The sequence below is a fragment of the Protopterus annectens genome, chromosome 3.part1 (assembly GCF_019279795.1).
Source record: "Protopterus annectens isolate FY-2018-M chromosome 3.part1, PAN1.0, whole genome shotgun sequence".
Lineage (NCBI taxonomy): Eukaryota > Metazoa > Chordata > Ceratodontiformes > Protopteridae > Protopterus > Protopterus annectens.
Genome location: NC_056732.1, coordinates 84,732,110 through 84,752,237, shown reverse-complemented (window position 1 = coordinate 84,752,237; position 20,128 = coordinate 84,732,110). Strand labels below are relative to the sequence as shown.

The following is a 20,128-nucleotide window of genomic DNA, read 5'->3' as shown; positions in this document are numbered from 1 at the left end:
TGAAATCAGTAGGCTGTACTGCTGGCCCTGATGTATTTTGTTAGATCAGAGTTTGGCTTTATTTTGTTATTCACTTTCATGCATACCTTAGATACACAGCAGAATCACAGGTAAATGGTACTTCTAGAATCAGATTTATTAATAATACTTCAGAAAGAAGAGTGGTGTCTTTGACTTGCTCTCCAGATATGAAACCAGACTGAAATGTAGAAATAAAGGTGGCAATTACACTTTAACTCATTTCTTCTTACAAGAGTAGTCATCAGCAAAACAGAGTTCCTGTGTATCCTGTAAGAGTATACTCACCTTTATAGGAGACTTCCCTGTACTCCTCAAAAGAATATACCCGTCACTGTTTTCTTAAGTCCTGGTAAAGGTCATGCATAAAACTAAGGCATCTACAAGCTGACATGATTTGTTAAGTGTGACAATGAAATGGTCAGCAGGGGATATCTTGACTTGGAGTTATTAAGGAATATTTACACAAAGTTATGAAAAATATAACATTTCCATGTTTATATTCATAATGCAAAAACTGAGGATGACACTGGTATGTTGAATTAGTGTAGCCAAGTAGTGGGTGTTACTAAAAATTGACATTAAAACACAGTGGGTTATGTGAAGATATTCTGAGATGTATATGCTCTTTTTGTAATGCACTTATGATTATTACCTATATTTTCATAGCTGCGTTAATTTCATAAAGGCTGTGTGACCTACAGGTAGACAAATTATGCCATCTTACATGAACCATTAAGGCACATAATGTTGCCACTGCTGCTTGCTATCTAAAACAAATGGTTTTGTAGACTAATATTGTTTTGAAATATTGTGACATTAGATGCATAATTTGCATAGATTTGGCAATATCACAAAGCAGCAGTATTTTTATTTTATTTATTTATTTTACATTTGTTAACCGGGCTAGTCCATCTGGATACAAGTCCATTTTCAGTGGAGGCCCGATGAGAAAAGCTCCGCTATCTACTACATGGTAACAAAACAGTTCATGCAAAATATTAACAATGGTTGTAAGTCAAGTGTGGTTATAAATCACAAGTAAGAAAGGCAGTAGCAACAATTTCAGGAAGATACAAAAGAAGGGGATAGAGAGACAAGGAAATTATATAAGTGAGGATATGGTAAGAAAAGGGAGAGAAGAATTAAGTTCTTAAAAAAGTTAACAAGAGTGTTACTAGAGAAGTAAAGTTATTTAGTTAAGATAGTCATATTTCAGGTCAAAGGAAAAAGAATAAATTGAAGGAATATATTTGGAAGACCGTATGAGGGATAAAGGAGGAGAAATAGGAGGTCAAAGAGGAGCTAGATTAACTAGGATTGATGCAAGAGCAAAGCCAGTGTTTAGTAAGAAAGAGTTTCAGTTTTGTCTTAAATAGTATAATGGAATGCTAGTATGCTAGCCCCTTTTGTCATACATCACTGAAAAGCTCTTGAACAGGTGAACAATTCTCTCACTGGAATATCTTATATCTATCTTGCATACTTACAGAGATTTAACCTTTGGTTTGACTATAATGCTAGTATTTTCTGTTAAACTAAATACAGCTTTTCCTTCATAAATCTGCAATGTAAAATCAGCATCTGCAAACAGACCTTTGATACTAACACCTTTATATAGCCTATTCCCTGCTGAAAGGTATATTTTACATATTTTTGTAACGTGCACTATTTATTAGGTATTATAAATCTAATGAAGTGTGTTTTTAGTAGAGGAGTTTGGAGACATGCTCTCAGGAAGCAAGTGGTTTCTTGGCTTAAATGTGTTGATTGGCCTTCTGCTGTTCAGCCAGTATGTAAGTCCACACATGGATATATAATGATTTAAGTGACAGCCATTTATAGATTTTACTTTTTGAAATAATATTTAAAAGATAAGACAGAATATTGTCTCAGTAACACAGAAATGTTTAAATAAAACAAAAAGTTTGCCAGGACCAGGCGAGTTACTGGACGTTTGTTTTATTTTAAGGTGGCCATGCTAGCATGTCAATGCTGCATTCGTTCTTACAAAAAATATTTTTAACCTGAAGGAAACCAATTAGAAGGAGTTAAGCATAACTGTCTTAAATCTTAGCATGTTTAATAATTAGAATGTTCATACTGTGCTCTAAAATGCAACATGGTTTAGCCAAGTCAGCTGACGAGACCAGCCCGTCACTCTAGAGATGCACTTGAAAATTTCAAGTTTAAGTAATTCAGTTTCACAGCTCATTTTGTATCTAAATGACATTTTGCTTTTCCTGACTTTCCTTTACATATTTGTTACTTGTTTTCTTTTATTGTCCCCTGATTCAGAGTATCTATTGTACACATTTGTTTCCAGTTTTGCATTTGTATTAATTTGTTGACTGACACAGAATGCACAACTGACCAGGGTATGTGTGGAGTATTTCAACAACAAATAAAAAAAAAAAAAAAATCAAACAACCCATGTAGTGCTGAATGTGGGCAGGCAGGGTAGCCTTCCTTATGCCAGTCTCTTCCAGAAGTGAGTGATGGAGCAGCACTGATGTCCATCGCATTCTGCCCAGGGGTTGTTACTGAGTACGCACAGTGGATGAGGTGGAAAAAAGTCAAAACTCTGAAAACACCCATGATTGCTGCCTAAACGATAACCCCTCTTAGCCAACACTCATCTTCTGTGATAAGGAAATGAGTAGCTCATTGGGCTAGAATGGTCTGATGACTTGGGATAAAAAGTTTACAATTACTTCATATATCAAGCACCAAGTGCAATTAGAAACTCAAGTAATAATTAAAAATGTAGTGATTTGATAAATGTGTAAAATGTAGCACAGGAAAATGGCTTACTATAGTAAGTAGAGAGATAACATATATGGCCTATAAAATGACCAAACAAAATATAAATAAAAAAAATATGGTATACAGCAAAATAGGCAAATGTATTATACGTTGCCACTGTAAGTCTGTATTTAAATATCTTAAAATGAAAGTATTGGATTTAAGATATATCTGGCTTCTAGAACATTCAAGGATAGCAGGAAGTCGTGGTCCCTGATCAGTACTAGAACCTCTATAACAATAAACTTAGCCAGAACACTGGTATTATGATATTCACTAGCATAAAAAGGCAAGGGGCTTACTACATTAGCATTCCTAATATTTATGAAGTATTTCATATGTACTTTAACTTGCATCCTTGTTGAACCAATGTTCCATCATTTCTAAGTACATGTGCCATAAACAAAGTATAGTCGTGTAAGTAAACTTACTATAGCAGTTGATGTTCAAATACACAATTGTTGTAGTAGCCTACACTATATGGGATGTATCATGCTAAGGACTGAACCAAATGGCGAGCTTACAAAGCCTCAGGTCACTTTTCACATGCCCTAGCCATCTACAGTTAGAGGGGAGCAGAATAAAGTCAGTGGCTAGGGCACCAAAACGTCAGAGCTTTCTTGCTTCAGAATAGAGTGCTAGAGACCTGCTAGATAGGAGCAATAATAATAAAATGCCCACACCCTGACAAAAGAACAGCAACAAGAAGGAGACAGAAGGAGTATATCTCTACTGTAACAGTGATCCATTCGAGCATCTACTCTTATGGTACGTTTACTTATATAACTGTACTATGTTCATCTTTAGATCACTGATGCAGTAGCCTAAATGAGATGGGAGGACTACTGGAGCTTATAATCAGTGTCTAGGAAACACTTCAAAATAATCCTAGCAAAGCACACTGTGGTTCACTCTTATCAAAAAGCCACTAAAGTAGGCTGGAAGAGCAGGTTCTGTCTTTACCTTAAAGTCTCTTGTTATGGTGCGAATAACAAAAAGTAATAACATGAGACAACTATTTAGAAAATGCCTGTTTGGCACTGATTGTCCCTTTTTCTTACCTTCAAAGTAACTAATTAATAGAGCAGACACCATGAGCACTTTTTCCTGTCACTAGAGTATTTGAGTTGGCTGTGAACATTGGAGCATGTAAAACACTTTCAAACTTATGTTTAAGTTCTGGAAAGAAAATAGGGAGATGAAGTGCATGGCTCAATGTAACTGTGAAATAACCTTAGACATAAAGGGAGGATTTGTTCTGAAAGTTACCTTATCCTTGTGAAAAACAAGATAGGGATGACTCACCATATCAGGCTGTGACTCTGATACTCTTCTTGCTGATGTCAAAGCAATGAGTAACACTGTTTTCCAAGTTAAGAACTTCAATTCAGCCTCATGATCAGGTTCAAATGGAAACCCTGTTTATTAGTGGAAAGGGTGGAAATCATTCGGGAACATTACCATCCACTGGAATACAAAGGCATCTCTATTCCAGTCTTGAATGCAAGGCGTCCTAGAGCATAATTTCTTTAACTGACTGTTGTGGCTGGAGGCAAACAACTCTACTTGAGAAGTTCCCACATACGGATCAATTCTTGGAAGACCCCCTGGTGAAAATGTCATTTGCAAAGGACTGTCTTGGTCCAATTCAACTTGTCTACAATAATCTTTTGCTCTGACAGAATGCAGGTAACCTGGAGGAACAGAATGTGCTGTGTTGCTAGTTCTCAGGCTATCATAGCCTGCAAACAGGTTAGGACCTGGGCCCCTCATGTTTATGTACCACATCACTGTTGTGTTAGCTAATGCTTACTAGCAGGGGGTCTGCAGTCCAGAAATAGTTTGGCGATTTTAGAGCACTTATTAGAGGCATCATTCTTTTGACATTTATGTTCTTTAATTTTTCTTGCTTGTTCTAAATTTCCTTGGCTTTCTCCCACTATGACACAGCTCCCCAAGCAAGGTCTGTTACATCTCTGGTTATAGTCTGAGTAAGGCCTGTAAGTGAAAAAGGCAGACCTGGGGATGAGAAACAACTGGTTCACTCACCTCCGTAACTCCTTTTTCACAAATTCCGTCACTGGAATCTGAAATGATAGGGGGTGCTGGTGTAGGGCCCAAATTGACTTAATGAACTACTAAAATTTCAAATAGAAAAGGCCATGAAACCAAGAATTCTGAGATATTCCCTGACAGATGCCAACATTTGTCTGGAAAATGTTAACAACGGCTCTTTGTAACATTCTATTTTCTCCTGAGAGAAAAAAAACAAAAAACATCAGCAGACATTCCTGAAACACTGCCCTGTGAGGGGGAATGAAAATATTTCTCTGTGTTCACCTGAAAACCCAGACTGGGAAAAATAAATTTTTGTTTTTCAAGCAATATGTTCTTGACATCTTATGACAGAATCTGAAAAAAGTGCAGTCATCTTAATATAGGTAAATTTGAATGTTCTACGACCTGCAATGGGCTATTACAGGAGCCAGACACTCTTGGAGTTGTTGACAAACCAAAAGGCAAAACAAAAAAAACATGAAAATGTAAATCAGAAACAGAAAAAATAGTAAAAACTATCAGAAATCTTTGGAAATTTGAATATGATGATGATCATTTTGAACTTTATATACCCCTTCATGGGTTTTTTCCTCTCCGCCCTGCAGTTCTGTAATCTAAATCTAAATAATATAAGTCTGTTTTCTTAGATTGTCCTTGGTTTTGGGAAGACCCTTATTTTTTCTGTGAACATCCCTGCCACTGCTTTTCGAAAATGTGTTTGCCTGAGTTTTTTTCTAGGAACACATACCATGCCTTCTAAAAAGGTATCTGAACTGGAAGAAATGTTCCATTCATATTTAAGCAAGAAGGATTTGAGTAAATCTTTGAATAAACTTCCCCTTGCATCAAACCTTTTATGGACCTTTGCAGAGGGAAAACAAAATGATGCCTCTTTATCCAGGGGAGCATCGAGGATCTTAGCTTGGATATCCACTGGTAAATTCTGATAATGTAGACAGGCCAGTTTTCTCATCACTGCCCCAGTGGCAGCTGCTCTGGATACAGAATAAGCAGTGTCATCAATTAGTTTTAGAGAATGTGTATTTTCGTGAGACACAGATGATACAAATGAATTTAGAGACCACATTGCCTCTGAAAAGGTAGCCCAGCAATTAACTTTCTCATATTGTTTCAGGGAGCCATAAACATAGACACAAAGGCCTAAGGATTCACCATTCTGAAGTCTATGGAGGAATAATTATATGCTTTCTTCTCACACCTATCAAATGCTTTTCCAAGCATGTCAGAAGGAATAGGGCTAGTATCTGTAAGAATATGGCAGAAGCTGATTTTGACAGAGAAATTGCTGTAGGATTTAACCTTGAGTTAATAAATAAGTAATCTGTGGGACTGGGGCACCTTATATAAGTTATTAGACTTTCTGGGAGCAGTTGACTGACTGCCAGTTAATTGTTGGCTGCAAAAAAAATCTAAGTCTGTCAACACAGGAGGAACAACAGCAGGCTGAGGAAAATCCATTTGCAATTATTCATACTATCTTTGCTGGAATTCTGGTATACCACCTTCCCCAGAAACAAGTCATTCATTCTGGCACTATTATCAGAAAAGTCTTCAACAGGGGAATCTGAAACATAACTTTCCTTGGAGAAGATTCCCCATTCTTTGGTAATTTTAGAAAAGCAGTCAAAGTCTAAATCCTGTCCTTCAGACCTGGAATCAGAATCTGAGAGAGAGAAAAAATATTTTCCTTTATTCATGGGTGGGAAGACTTAAAGACTGAAAGGCTATTAATAAACCATTAGCAAAACCTCAATATCAATTTCAGCAGAGAATAAAAGTCTAACTTATATTTTCCTTTTCCAGGAGCCCCAAGCAAAGAAAAGGAGCTTCTTGAAGGATGGTTCTTTCCACATGAATAAAGCTTCTTAGAGTGAATTAAGCAGAGGATCAATACCCAGTCCTTTCCTTGATGCCGGCAAGTGGTTCTCCTTTATCTGACAAAGGAAGCTAAGTAGTTGTAGAGGAGGTGCCTCTCTCCATGTCCATAGTGGCTTCCTTATGAACATCACCAGAGGGACTGAGAAGAATTGATGAGAGGTCTGAGAAACAACAGCTGGCCACAGTGACATTACCCATCAGTAGCTGAGGTGAAGGGGAAGCCAGAGTCAAGATTTAAGCCTCCTGGATAATGTTTCTCTTCTTGTAGCTTGAGGAGGGAATGACTGAGCTACCAGAGCCCAGGGGCACATTGTTGACACAACAGGGGTCTGACAAGCAGCTAGCTGAATTTGAAAGAGCTGGTCTTACCTGATAGCAGAAAAGTTAAGATCTTAAATAAGATTTTGTAGAGACAACCTACAAACACGGTCACTTCATTTTCTGACAATGACTTCTTCCAGAAAACTAACACTTTTCCTCACTAAAAATGGTAAGTAATAAAGGAATTCCCATAGCAACCCAGAACCATCTGTCTTCTGAAGATGTCTGATAAGCAGGTAGCAAAGCTTAGGGGAGTCGGTAAAGCAATCTGAATGGAAAAAATGAGTTAAAACATTGTAATGACAACCACAAAACTATAAGTCCTAACCCCTAGCCACAAGTTTTGACAGAAAAGTAAATGTTTTTCCTCAAAAAAAAAAAAAATAAATATTTGAAATGTATTTCCTACAGGCAATCAAAACCAAAAATGTGATTTTAAGTAAAATATTTTCATGGCAACCACTAAAAAACAGTTCTAAAATATTTCTGATATAAAATAATAACTTTCCTCAATAAAAATGATAAAGTGTGAGGTATTCTCCAGTGGGGTACTTATCTGCCCATCCTTGGTAAAGTGCTAGCTGACTGTTGATCACTCTAACACCACAGGGAAGAATGTCCTTCTATAACAAGAAAGTTTTCAAGTTTTGGCATCCTAGCTGCTGACCTTACACTGCATTTCTTGTTTTATACAATGGTTAGGGCATATGAAAGGTGTCTTAAAGCTTTGGAATCTGGTCAGCTGGTATGATGATTAGCAGGATATATCTTATATAGCTCAGGCTTCTGCAACAGTGATTCAATGATGAACATCTAATGTAGTATTTATAATAACCTCCAAAATCGCTTGTGTATTATTAAGTCTAACTTTTCCTTAACTAAATATTGAGAATATGCACCACATTATTACAGGGGGAGGTGCCTATCCAATGGGTAATGTTTTACAAATTGGGCATTTAAATAGACACCATCATTACCATATTCCTTGACATTTTGTAAGAAAAACGGTCAGGTAGAAATAAAAATCTTTGGCATCACTACTGATATTAACATGCACTACTGCTGTTCAATAGCAAGCATACTTTTTCTATAAAGTCAATACATCTGGTTTCAAAATTAAAAGGAACAGGTTTATGAAAACATTTCTTTTTTGTGTCAGTAGCACATCATAGCTCCTTGGGTATTCTTCTCTTCTGAGAATTGAGTTATAAATCTAATTAAGATTTACATTGATAATTGTATAGAATATTGCCTCCTGTATGACTGCTCTGCTCTCTTTTCTCTGCATTTGATAAAAATAATAGTCACTGCTGGTATTATGTCTTGCTCTGACAAGTTCTCCATATGGAATGGAAGCTAAAAGGTGATGACAGCATTCATTAGTATAACACAAAATAATATGTGGTGAAGTGGGTTTTTCTGAACAGTTTGCTTGTATCAGCCATCCGAATGTCATCTATTAAAATGATATTCAGATAATCTACTGGGTTTTCACACATTCTGAATATTAAATGAATTCACTAAGACTTCTTTGTTTAATTTTCCAAATAAATACAAAAAGCCATTAATATCACTCTGAGTAGTAAATGATAAATCATCAGTATATCTTAAAAATAATGCAAAATGCATATAGAAGAATATTGTGCCATACCCAAATACCATCTCAAAGGGTGGCATTAAAAGGTTTGCACATAATGTAGCAAAAGAAGCCCCATTTTTTAATACAGTGTTTTCAATGAAAATATTGTTTTTCTAACTTAAATATATTATTGTGTTAAAAAAAACAAAGAACAGATTGAATAAAGAACACATGGCTGACTTAGACATGACTTAGGATACAAACTTAAGCCCTAAAGCATGAGGAATGGAAGAATAAACACTCTTGACAACCCCTGTAACTCAAATAGTAAGTAGCTGCTAAATCAGTTTTGTAACACTATTTACCCCATCTTTATTAATAATCATTTTGTCAACAAAGTTTTTCACTGGGACAAAGAACAGATCTGTGTGGTACTGAAGGGTCCTAGTTTCTGATATAATGGGTTTGACTTGTGGTAGATTTTAACTAATGACATTTCAAAATGGAAAGTGATAGTAGAAATATCAGTTTCTTGAGTTAAACTATATCACAAGATTCACGTTTGGCAACTGAAAAGATTCGCTATTGATACTGAAGAAATGCTTGTGTGGCCATTGCATGTGCTTGACCGCTGGTATCCGTGACACTCTTCTCACATTAGTCTCTATTGCTGCAAGGAAAAAAGCACCAGAAGAATTATTTTTATCTTCTGATCATAATTCTTTACAGTACCTTGATAATACATGCCTAACACATATAGCCAGAGTACCAAAGTTTGCAAGAAGACGTAAGAATTTTCAAGTCAAGAGTATTTAAATAGCTTGCAATCTGTTACCTTGTTCTGCAACACCATACTGTTAAGAAATCATATTCCATTTGCTACTATATAACAATACCTGATAGGTCAAACAGACCCATTATGAGATGTCATTTAGCAATAATTAATTAATGCTGAGATTGTGGGTAAATACCTCCTCAATTATTGTTATTATTCACAGGTCTACAGTTTAATACTCTGTTGTGTTTTATAATTTCAGTCCTGTACATTGTGCAGATAAATACATATTAATACAATAGTCCCTTTATGATTTGTATCAAAACTTTATTTTTAATACGGAAGTTAATGTATTATTTACTTTTTGGTACCTGTTTAAGTTTGTTTTAATTTGTTTTTAAGTTTTATGCTATTTTTATTATAGTAGTCTATGAAAAATTTCACTGACCCAGAAAAAAAATTAAAAGGTGCACAGCCAGCAGTGTTATCTGTTTTTAGTCTCTTCTAGAAACCTTAATTATCCTGTATAGCAAATGTTTAGGTCATATTCAGTATATGGGGAAAAAGTGAATGCTTTATAAAAAAATATGTAAATCTTTGTTCTTGGAATAATTACAGCAATAGAACTATATGTAGACAAAGGCAATTTGGTTGTCTACTGTGCAATTCCCCATGTAATTATTTTTTATCAATTAAAGAAAGCGTATTTCAAAATGATGCAGTAGCACCATCTATTATTTGTTAGAATATGGTCACCCTAATCTGAAAAGATTGTCGATACAATTTAGTTGCACTTTTAAGAATGGTTGATATGAAAGAAGCTGCTTTTTTCATAATGGCAAGTCATATTACCTGTAGGCAAGTTATACTGACTTCATGATGTGTTTTGATGAGGCTGAAAGTGCTTTTGCTTATTGTTTTAGGTTAAGGTTTAAATGTGCCTTTGACAGGCTTTCCACGTGATTTGCACAATGGCCAACACATCTGTTTGTACTTCCTCACTTTTCTTACTGTGGAATTACTCCAAAGTTCAGCAGTCAAATTGCATTCCACACCAGTTATAATGAGTGTCATCATAGTAACACCCAGCTGATAACTTGCTAATGATGCAGTCCATGTTACAGGCAACTGTTTCTCTTATATTTAGTTAACAACCATGCAGGACTGTAGGGCACTAATTATATTAAAGCTTTTTTTAGTTGATCATCATGTGACTTTTATACACTGTTAAATGGGAGCATTACATTTTTATATTTGTGGCAAAATGTTGTTGAACCTAAACTACTTTTTCTGTAGTAAAACTTGTGTTATTTTACTTTGAGGGCTAGGATAAGGGTATAAAGTACTTATTACTATGTTTTATTGGGGGAAAAGTTACTTTTAACTTACCTGTTTTGCCAACTATTGCTGCTAGGCTTTCTTGGGAATTAGGTACCTTTTTGGCTTAACCATGTAACAACCTACTGGTTCTTGGTTCTTTCTTCTTCCAGCCACAAAAAGAAGACCATTTATTAACAACCTTTGCTACTACAGCAGGTTGATAAAGTGCCTCATCCACAGGTGGGTAACTGTTGTAGCCAAAGCTGATTCCTCAGACCACTCTTGTTTTTCCTTGGACCCTGCTGGTGTAGTCACTACAGCCCAATTGACCATGGGTTAGACATGTTCTCTGTGGCTGTTGTAGTGCCCTTTCACTGTCCCTTAATCCTGGGAGAAGGGGCAGAGAATAGTTTTCTGTCTTCTGGCAATTCTGGACCTGTTTGTTCAGAAATTTCTGTCAAAATAAACATCCATAGGGAGGTTATTGCTGGAAATCCAGTATCTGTTTTTTTAGAAATTCCTGTCTAAAGGAAATAAAAATTGAAACATATGTCTTCTTCTGTCTTAGTGACCCTGGACAGGAGCAGTTTATTGGGTTATTGGGCTTAGCTCACACATTGGTGCAGGCTCTTGACACTTCTTGCATGTCTGTTTCTGGTAAATGAAAAGGGGTATTTCTGATGCGGAAGAAATACAATTCTTAGACATCTGTTCTGCACCTTGTTACCCCTTATTTCCCTTTTGAGTTTTTTAATGACCTTAGACTTAAAAACACATATCATTACATTTGTATAGCTCCAGTTTTCAGACATTTCGTAAGTTTTTCTTTGTCTGGATCATATTTTCAGGTCTTTTCCTTACCCTTTGAGCTATTTACTACTCAAAGGGTGTTCACAAAGTGTCAAGCTCCTGTAGTAGTCTATCATAGACTGCAAGATATTCACACTTTATTTATTTAGATGACTTGCTTTTCTTTGCAGCATATTTTTCAAAGTTTCAGCAATCCTTCAATTGAGTAATGGATTTTCTGCACAGGCTGGGATTCCAAGATAACATTCAGAAGTCTTTTCTGACTCCTTGCAGGATTGTTTTTTTCTGGGGTGTCTCCTAAACATCTCAGTTCAAAGAGCTTTTTATCCAGAGGGAAAAATAAAACAGATCTGCATGTAGGTCTGTTCTGGTAGTTTTCCACTCAGACTTCCATTTCAACAAGGCAATTCCTCAGAATTCCATGTTTCTTGGCATCTTTGATACCCATGATACCTCTCCAGATGAGAAGGATTCAGGAGTATCTGAAATCTCTATGGTCCCACCACCAACATTCCTTAACTTATCCCATTCCAGTTTTGCAGTTCGCAAAAAGGGAGACAATGTTGTGAAGACAGCAAAGGGTCATAGAATCCAGGTGCCCCATTCTCCTCTCCTGTCATAACAGACGGCTCAGACTTTGTTTGGGAACAAATATCAATGGGAATAAAAGTGCAAAGTGGAACAAAGACGACAGATCAAAACCCATAAACATGAGATGCTAATTATTTTAGATGCTCTCAGCTCTATCATCTGTCTTCCATAGATCCTTTAGAACTGTTTACAGACAACATTACATTGATGTTGTACATAAACAAGTAAAGGGGAGCCAGATATTACCCTCTGTGCAGACTAGCCATGGTAGATGAGGATACAGCTATGCAGCACAATCTCACTCTACAGGCATCTTACCTTCTGTTAGAGCAGAAGTGAAAAATAAATCAGATGGTCTTCCAAGATTTGATCTACCTGTTGGGAATACCTCACAGTTCTCTGCTCTAAACAGTCAGTTGTCACAATTCTGCTGTTAAGGAGTTTTTATAATAATACTTTGAGCACATCAGTGGTTCCCACTTTATCCAAAGACACAGCCTATGTTCACTTTTCTATAGTGAGTTCAGTGATAACCTTCCTTTTTGAAATAAATTGAAATACCTATATGTGTAAGGCTGATATAGTACCATACCTGTATCTTTCCCCTAAGCAGTTTCACATGCTGAAACAAGAGGATGTGAAATCAGAGCAAAACTAGTGGATCTGGTTATCTCATTAGATTTAGCATTATCACACTTAGGTGTCAATAGACTTAAATTAGCATCATGAAGCAAGCAATAATGCTCAACTGTGGAAATAACACCCGTGCAGGGGTGCTCTGAGGCCCAACACCTGGGGCAGTAAGTGTGAGAAGTTAGTAATATTGAAATGGTCAGATATACTGAAAGTTTCAGCAGTGGGATTGAGTTTGTATGTGTGAGTGTTCATAGGCTAGGGTTAGAGTCAGGGCTTAGAAAGGCAATAAATGTTTCAGTATTAAGGCTGAGTTTATACATTTTTTTCTTCATGGGTTTTTAATAGTGTAAGGTCTAGGGAAGGGCTTAAATTTTATTGTTTGCCCTACTCTTACTCATGTGTGTTACCCCTAGCCATAATCCTATCACAACACTACATATGAGCTTAGTAAACACCCTTTTCCTAGCAGTACTGGTATACAGACATACCAGCCAACTTGCAGAAATTGAAAATAGGAACAAAGGTCCTTAAAAATATGAACATCTAGCTAAAAATCTAGACATCTAATTAGCATATAATTTGAATACCAAATAGCACATAACACTTTCTGCTTCCAGTAGGAATGTGGGGTACTTCTCAGAAACACACTAAAAACAGAGTGACAAAAATGATGAAAAAATATAAGCACATTATCGGAATGTAAGATATGTAGACTTTAATGAACTGTATCACAAAATTCTACCATAGAAGGTCATTTATTTTTTCTTCAGAGAAAGGGAGTTGTAAGATGTGTGTTCTTTTTCTTGTTGCCACTAGTATATTGGTCATGTAGTGTCATATAGTGTGGTTTCTTGTATATTGGACAGCTTCAAAAGCCACATGTGGTGAGAGGATTCGGAAAATTGTGCAAAAGGGTAAATCAAGCCAGAAAATAGGTATATACCTCGAAAAATAGAGACATCTTAAACCAGGCCTGAAAACGGGACATTCTTTCAAAACAGGGCGATTTGAGAGCTCTGCATGATACGAACAATGTTTGCTTGCAAGTTAGTTGTCTGTTTTTTAATGTCTTAATATTTTTAACATTTCTTTCCTAAGGGTTTGTGCCCTCGCTATCTCAGATGCTGTTTTGGTCATTGCATGAGACCATAATATATAGTATAAGAGATTAAATATAGGGAAGGTACCAAAATTGTGTATAAAACTTGGTGTACCAGATAAGTGAAAAGTAATGGAAGCTGTAGGGAAGTGAGGTGCAAGAATACACTATCATCATAAAGTTGGAGAAAGAAGAAGAAAAAAAAAACAAAAAACTAAGTATTGAGGCAGGAGGTACAGCAGTGATATACATGGCTACACAACTTATTAGGATTGTTAGCATATGTTTTTGTTTACAGAGGTATAGCTCAGCTTTAGTTCTAATGCCCAGGCTTGATGATGAGAAGAAATGTCTGTGCATTTCCATTTCCTGAGGAGCAATACTAGAGCTAATAATGCGAAGAGCATTCATATGTGCTTGTGATCCTGAATAAAGTCAGAGAAAGAGTCAAAAGTAAACATTCCTCCTTGGTAAATCTGCTGGACCAAATTAAACCAAAGCCAGTCTGTACCTGAATTTTCTCCCACAAATGGATGCAACATGGAAAGGACTATAGCATGAATATGAGATTAGTGAACTCTAATCCCTAATTGTAACAGGGATATTTTTGTCGATGAAGACAGGTAAGATGTAGCCAATGTCCAATGTTTTAATATTTGGGCCTTTCTGAGAAGCAGATGTTGAAATACAAGACCTGAGACTGACTATTTCATGTGAGTCAGTGGCTGCAGAAGGAAACCAAGCATACTGCTCTTACAAAACAAAGCTATTGGCTTTAGAGATGATCAATATACTGTGAAGCTTTTCCTAATGACAACCAATTTGGAAATAAGTGCCAAAAAGATTAAGACATTTAGTAATCCAATCTGGCAGTATATGTGGTAGTTCAGAGAGAGATATACTAATGTGTTTAGCATGCTGTACTGAAACTGATAGATCAGAATAGCAGGTAAGGTATCATCTTAATGGCTATATAGAAGGTTACCTTTGACAATTGACACAGACAGCAATAAATCACAATCAAGTAATTTCTGAGTTTGGATTAGGCTTGAAGCATATGACCCTTTATAGTTAGAGAAAAAGAAACACATCCCAGAATTGATGTCAATAGAGTCACTTATTCATGTCCAATATTATAAATCAAGAAACAGAGGAAAATGTTTCTTTTGAATTGATTGACTACCTCATCACAGCAAAACAGAACAATGTCAACCATGCAGCTATATTTTAACTTGTATAGTAAGGGAAGGCAAAACTAATTTGAGTCAAAGTGTCTCAAATGAGTTGAGAATTATATCACCTTGCCAAGCAGATTTAAAAAAAATGCAGAAAAACTGAAGCACAATTGAGCCTTTTTAATTGCATACACATTATATGTTGCAACCAAGGCATATCTCTCATTTAGATTCCACTGACTATAACTGTAATCTAGCGGGGGACCAACTGTCCAAGTATTTAGGAACTTGGTCCTTGACTGTGTTAAGTATGGAGTGTTTTGTAATAGTATAACTAACATGAGGTTCAACTGAATGTATTTAATCCATAAAGGTGACAATGTTCGGTGGAAGGCAGGTTGGTCCAATTCTGCAAGATATGAATAAAAGGACAGAAGTTTTGCTACTACTGAGTTTATAGTCTGAAAGCATTAAATATCTGATATTAGCTTATCAGTTGATAAAGGAAAGAGAGCGTTGACAGTTAATAGAGTATCATCTGCATACTCCAATAATTTAATAGATCTTTCAACAGTTACAGGTTAAATGGTAAGGCCTTGCTTTATAAACTAAATCAAGCAATCTAACAACATACTGAAATGGAAGTAGTACAAGGTGTGTCATTGTTGTTGTTCAACACTGAGGGGAAGGAATTAAAAGTTAATCTGCCTGTCAGCAGTGATGAAGCACCCCTATGTGTGACTGAGAAAATATACTGTTCCCCCAAAGTATTTTTCAAGAGCACCATCAGGCAGTATAACAGATATTTCATGGCCACTTCCTTTCTTCTTGGTCTTGAACAGCCTTGACTATCCAGATCCCCAGCTTTCCCTTAGACTGTTTCATTTTCTTGATTCTGCACTAGTTGCGTATAACCCCCTATAATATGGGGGATTCTTTTCACTGATAAATTGGCTTTCAAAGCTCACACTTACTGTGACTGGCTGCAGAAGTAAGAATATAAAAACCAATAGGCCATCACTGTTGTTTTTTTATATGTTTTTCAACCAGGCAAGCCCAGTGGATACAAATGCCCCATTTCAACTGTGATCTGGGAGCTCTGTCTGCTTGAATGACTTGTTCAGAGTCACACAGCTAGCAAATGGAGGGAATAAAACTCTGTACCCTTTGGTTACATGCACTATTTGAGATCTTAATCCTTTCCATTAACTGCCAGATGCACTGATGAATATTTTGTATTTTGCCTGATATAGGCCTATCCTCCCCATTACCTGGCATACATGATTCAGACCCAACTATACTGAGGCTGGAGAAGGCATGCACTTCCACATACCAGAAGATTTGCAGGAGTGCATGCATTATATTGTTGGGCTAGCATTCCTCGCATTCCTTTATATGGAGCTGCACTTTTGACTTTCCATTATGGGGTTCTTCCACAGCAGTATGTAACCAAATCACTCACCCTTGGATGGGTGAATAAACATCAGACACTCATTCTCATTTCTCCTCGTCTAACTCCTCCAGAGCAAGGATGATAGACACAGGTCACAGGGAATGCAGTCAGTTCTCCATCCCCACTGAACCAGAGTGACAGTAGTTGATGACTATATCTTGACTTTCATTTACACAAAGTAATTTTTTAAATGGGTCAAAATTAGTTTAGGAACACTAACAGCTACCATTTGTCAAACTGTCTGGAAACATGTAGAAACTTCTAAAATTACTCAGTTATATAAGGGCTAGTATGTTAAATATGGAGAGTTTTTATAACAGTTTATTACCTAAAATGTGGTTATACTATAATTCTAAAAGTACTCGTTATAGACTTGCAAGTAGATTTGACTGGCCGAAGCTCACAGATGCTTTAATGAAACAGGTTTTATACTCTGGATGAATAACAGAGTTTAAAACAGATCTAGCAAACCTTACATTAACAATCAAAAAATCTACTGCTGAAAAGAACAGTACTAAATATGAAAAAAATTGACATAAGTGATTTTTTTCTACTCAGCCAGCAAGACTTCATATTCCTGGCTTATTAAGTCTAAACATACAGCATCAGCCTCAGAAACATGAAAACATAATCCCAAGTATCTATTCTTACAAAGTAGCTGCTATATCTGAGCTCCCATATTACATGTCTGTGCATCATGAACCTATGAATATGCAAATGTGTTAATGGCTTTAGCATAATGAGTATGTCAAACTGCAAGCACTCATTTACCTGCTGTACCCTGTGCTTTTCTGGTTTGTTGTTACTCTGTTCCATGCATTGTGGAATCTATTGGTAACATATACTTGTCCAGTCTCTTAAGGAAGTACCTTCCAGAAGTCTACCACTATCTCTCTCTTGTAAGCCTTGAAGTATCTTCATTTCGTTCATCATTTTGCTGAACTATCATTGCCTTGCAATATCATTTTTGCCTTCTATATGACCTCTGGAATGGTATGTAGTTCTTACGATGCAGATCTCGGTGCTTGCAATAAATTATTTGTGCAGTGTCTGGTTCAGTGTGTGTTTTTTGCTTAATTGATTTTTCTGAACCTGTTTGCCATCATTGTAGTATGCTTCCTTATTTGCTTCATAATAATTCCATGTGCACTAAGGTGATGACATCACAACTTCTAAAGTGCACTTACTGCACCAGGCTCCAGCTCCTGGGACTTCTTGCAGCTGCAAAATCCAGTTAACCTTAAGTGTAATTACTATCCCCAGATTCTTATCTTTTATCCTGCTTAAAATCTCTCTACCAAGACAGTGTACTACTTTTTATGGATTCATTCTTTAACCAAATGTAACTGCACTTTTTTAATAAATTCCTGTCTGTCAAGAATACAGGCCACCAAAACTGTCTTTGGAAACTCTTGATTTTACTGTCCAAATCCACTGTAAAATTTGATACAACGTACTAAATAGTACTGGTCTCCATACAGAACTATGTGCCACTTCACTGCCCACTGGTAATGCTGACTGTTCCCCTCTGGCGAACACTGTCTTATTCCACTCGTATCATCAATTTCCAGTCTACCCTTATACTTTGAACTCCACTCCTATGTCATTTAATTTCTTGATATACTGTCTGAGATGTACAGTGTTAAAAGACTTATTGAATTACATATGCACCATATCGACAAGGCTCCCTTTGCTCACATGCCTGTGATGGGAGTCCATTTACTGACTGATGCTCCACTGGCCATACCTTAGTTAAGAAAAGTTTTGATATCATGTATCACTAAAGACTGGATCCAGATCTTTCTGAATCATTATGATATTCCAAACACTGGAAGTGAGATTAACAGGCCCATTGTAATTGAACTTCCTTTTATATCTACCTTTATTACCGGGAATCAGATTTATTGATCTGAAGTAATGATCCAATGAAAAAACAAGCTTCTGCTAACAGCACATTGTACAGCTTTGTCTGCTCTTTTAATAACATAAGAAAAGCCTGATTTACCCTCCCAACTCTTCCCCTCAAAGCTCCTAACATCTTTCTACTAGTCATTGTTTGATTTCTTATTTTTTTCCTATCATTAATTGTTCTACTCTGCCATTTGGGGACTCTGCCAGACTACTGCTTTGTGAATACAGAAGCTAAGAATTACTTTAGTAATTGTTTCTGATCTACTACGTTTGAAGTTTTATTCCTTCCAACAAAGTAACTAGCTGTAACTGGCTCCTGCATTCTTCAGTACATGCAAAAACTTTCTATTGGTCATCATCTAGTCCTACTCTCTCTCAAAAGTGAAAATCTGGACTTCAGTAATCCAAGCAGTGTAGACAGTCTGTTTCCAGTCGAAAATCCTTTATTAAGCAGGATTTTCGACTGGTACCAGACTGCCTACCCTGCTTGGATTACTTTTGAATACTGTACATATTGAATATGTAATTCTGTATAATATTTCAAATTATATATTTTTTACTATTTTTTTGACTTAGGACAAGTTTAAGTTCGCTACTTCTACTACCATCTGATCTGATTAATATACGGTGATTAACTAGATATATATCGATTGAAAATCTTCCATACAGAGAAGTTTATTACACTGTTTTGAAAAAAAAAGCATTTCCCAACATGTATATGCTATCAACAAAGGTGATACAAACAATGCCCTGATTAAACATTTAAGAAGTTGCATGAATTTTAACAAGTTTGTCTTTTTTATTTTGGAAAAGGTTTCCCCTGTAGTTAGAGGTGGTAACTGGAACACTTTACTAGATTCTAGGGAACTGTATAGGCAATGGATTTTGGATGCTATTAGTCCACCAGGACTAAATAAAGTTGTTTCTATTAGCAGCTTATTAAAACAGAAAAATGAAAGATGATTTATTTTTTGGTTATGCATGCAGTTAAATTATTGTATTAACTGTATAATCTTTTAGATTTATAAAGCATTTTTAAAGCTTCTTTAAAACTTTTAGTGTTTTAGATTTGGTGACCTTGATTGGAGTAATAAGGTCATCTGATGTTGCAGGTCAATTATTTAAATGTGGTTGCTTGTGTTATTTTATTATTCTAAAAAAAGTTCTACCTCTATTATAAATGAAAATAAATTCTATGAAAGTGAGAGAGTCAACATGTTTTGTTATGATTTGGTTATAGTGTTCAGTGATTTTTCTCTAGATCATAAAATTCTGTTGGATGAATAATGTTGTATAAAGTTGTTAAGGGCTGGGCAATTTTCTGACTTATACAAAATTCTGTGTATTGTAGTTAGCTGAGAAAGGGTTAGGTGAGTGGTAAGCCTAAACAGTTTAATTGTCTGAGGGCTAGGCACTGGTATGTTCTATTGTTATATTTTACTACAAATGTGGCTATTTTATTATAATATTGCTCAAGTATGGACCCGCGGTGGTGGTGGTGCTGCGGTAGCATTGTCACCTCACAGTAAGATGCTGTCCGGTTCGATTCTCAGCTAGAGTGTCTTCTGCGTGCAGACATGCATGAATGGGAGTACCTTCGATGAAGGTTGTGCGTCAGGCCTGGCAAGCTGGTACGTAAAAATCAACTGCCAATCATTAGCGGACCGGAGTTCTGCTG

General features: G+C 36.3%; 1 protein-coding gene across 1 annotated transcript in view; it reads left to right on the top strand.

Moving 5' to 3' along the window:
- The window catches only part of LOC122798011 (fer-1-like protein 6), a 1,810,759-nt gene that overhangs the window by 20,260 nt on the left and 1,770,371 nt on the right, over window positions 1-20,128 (top strand). The gene's annotated exons all lie outside the window — the stretch shown is intronic.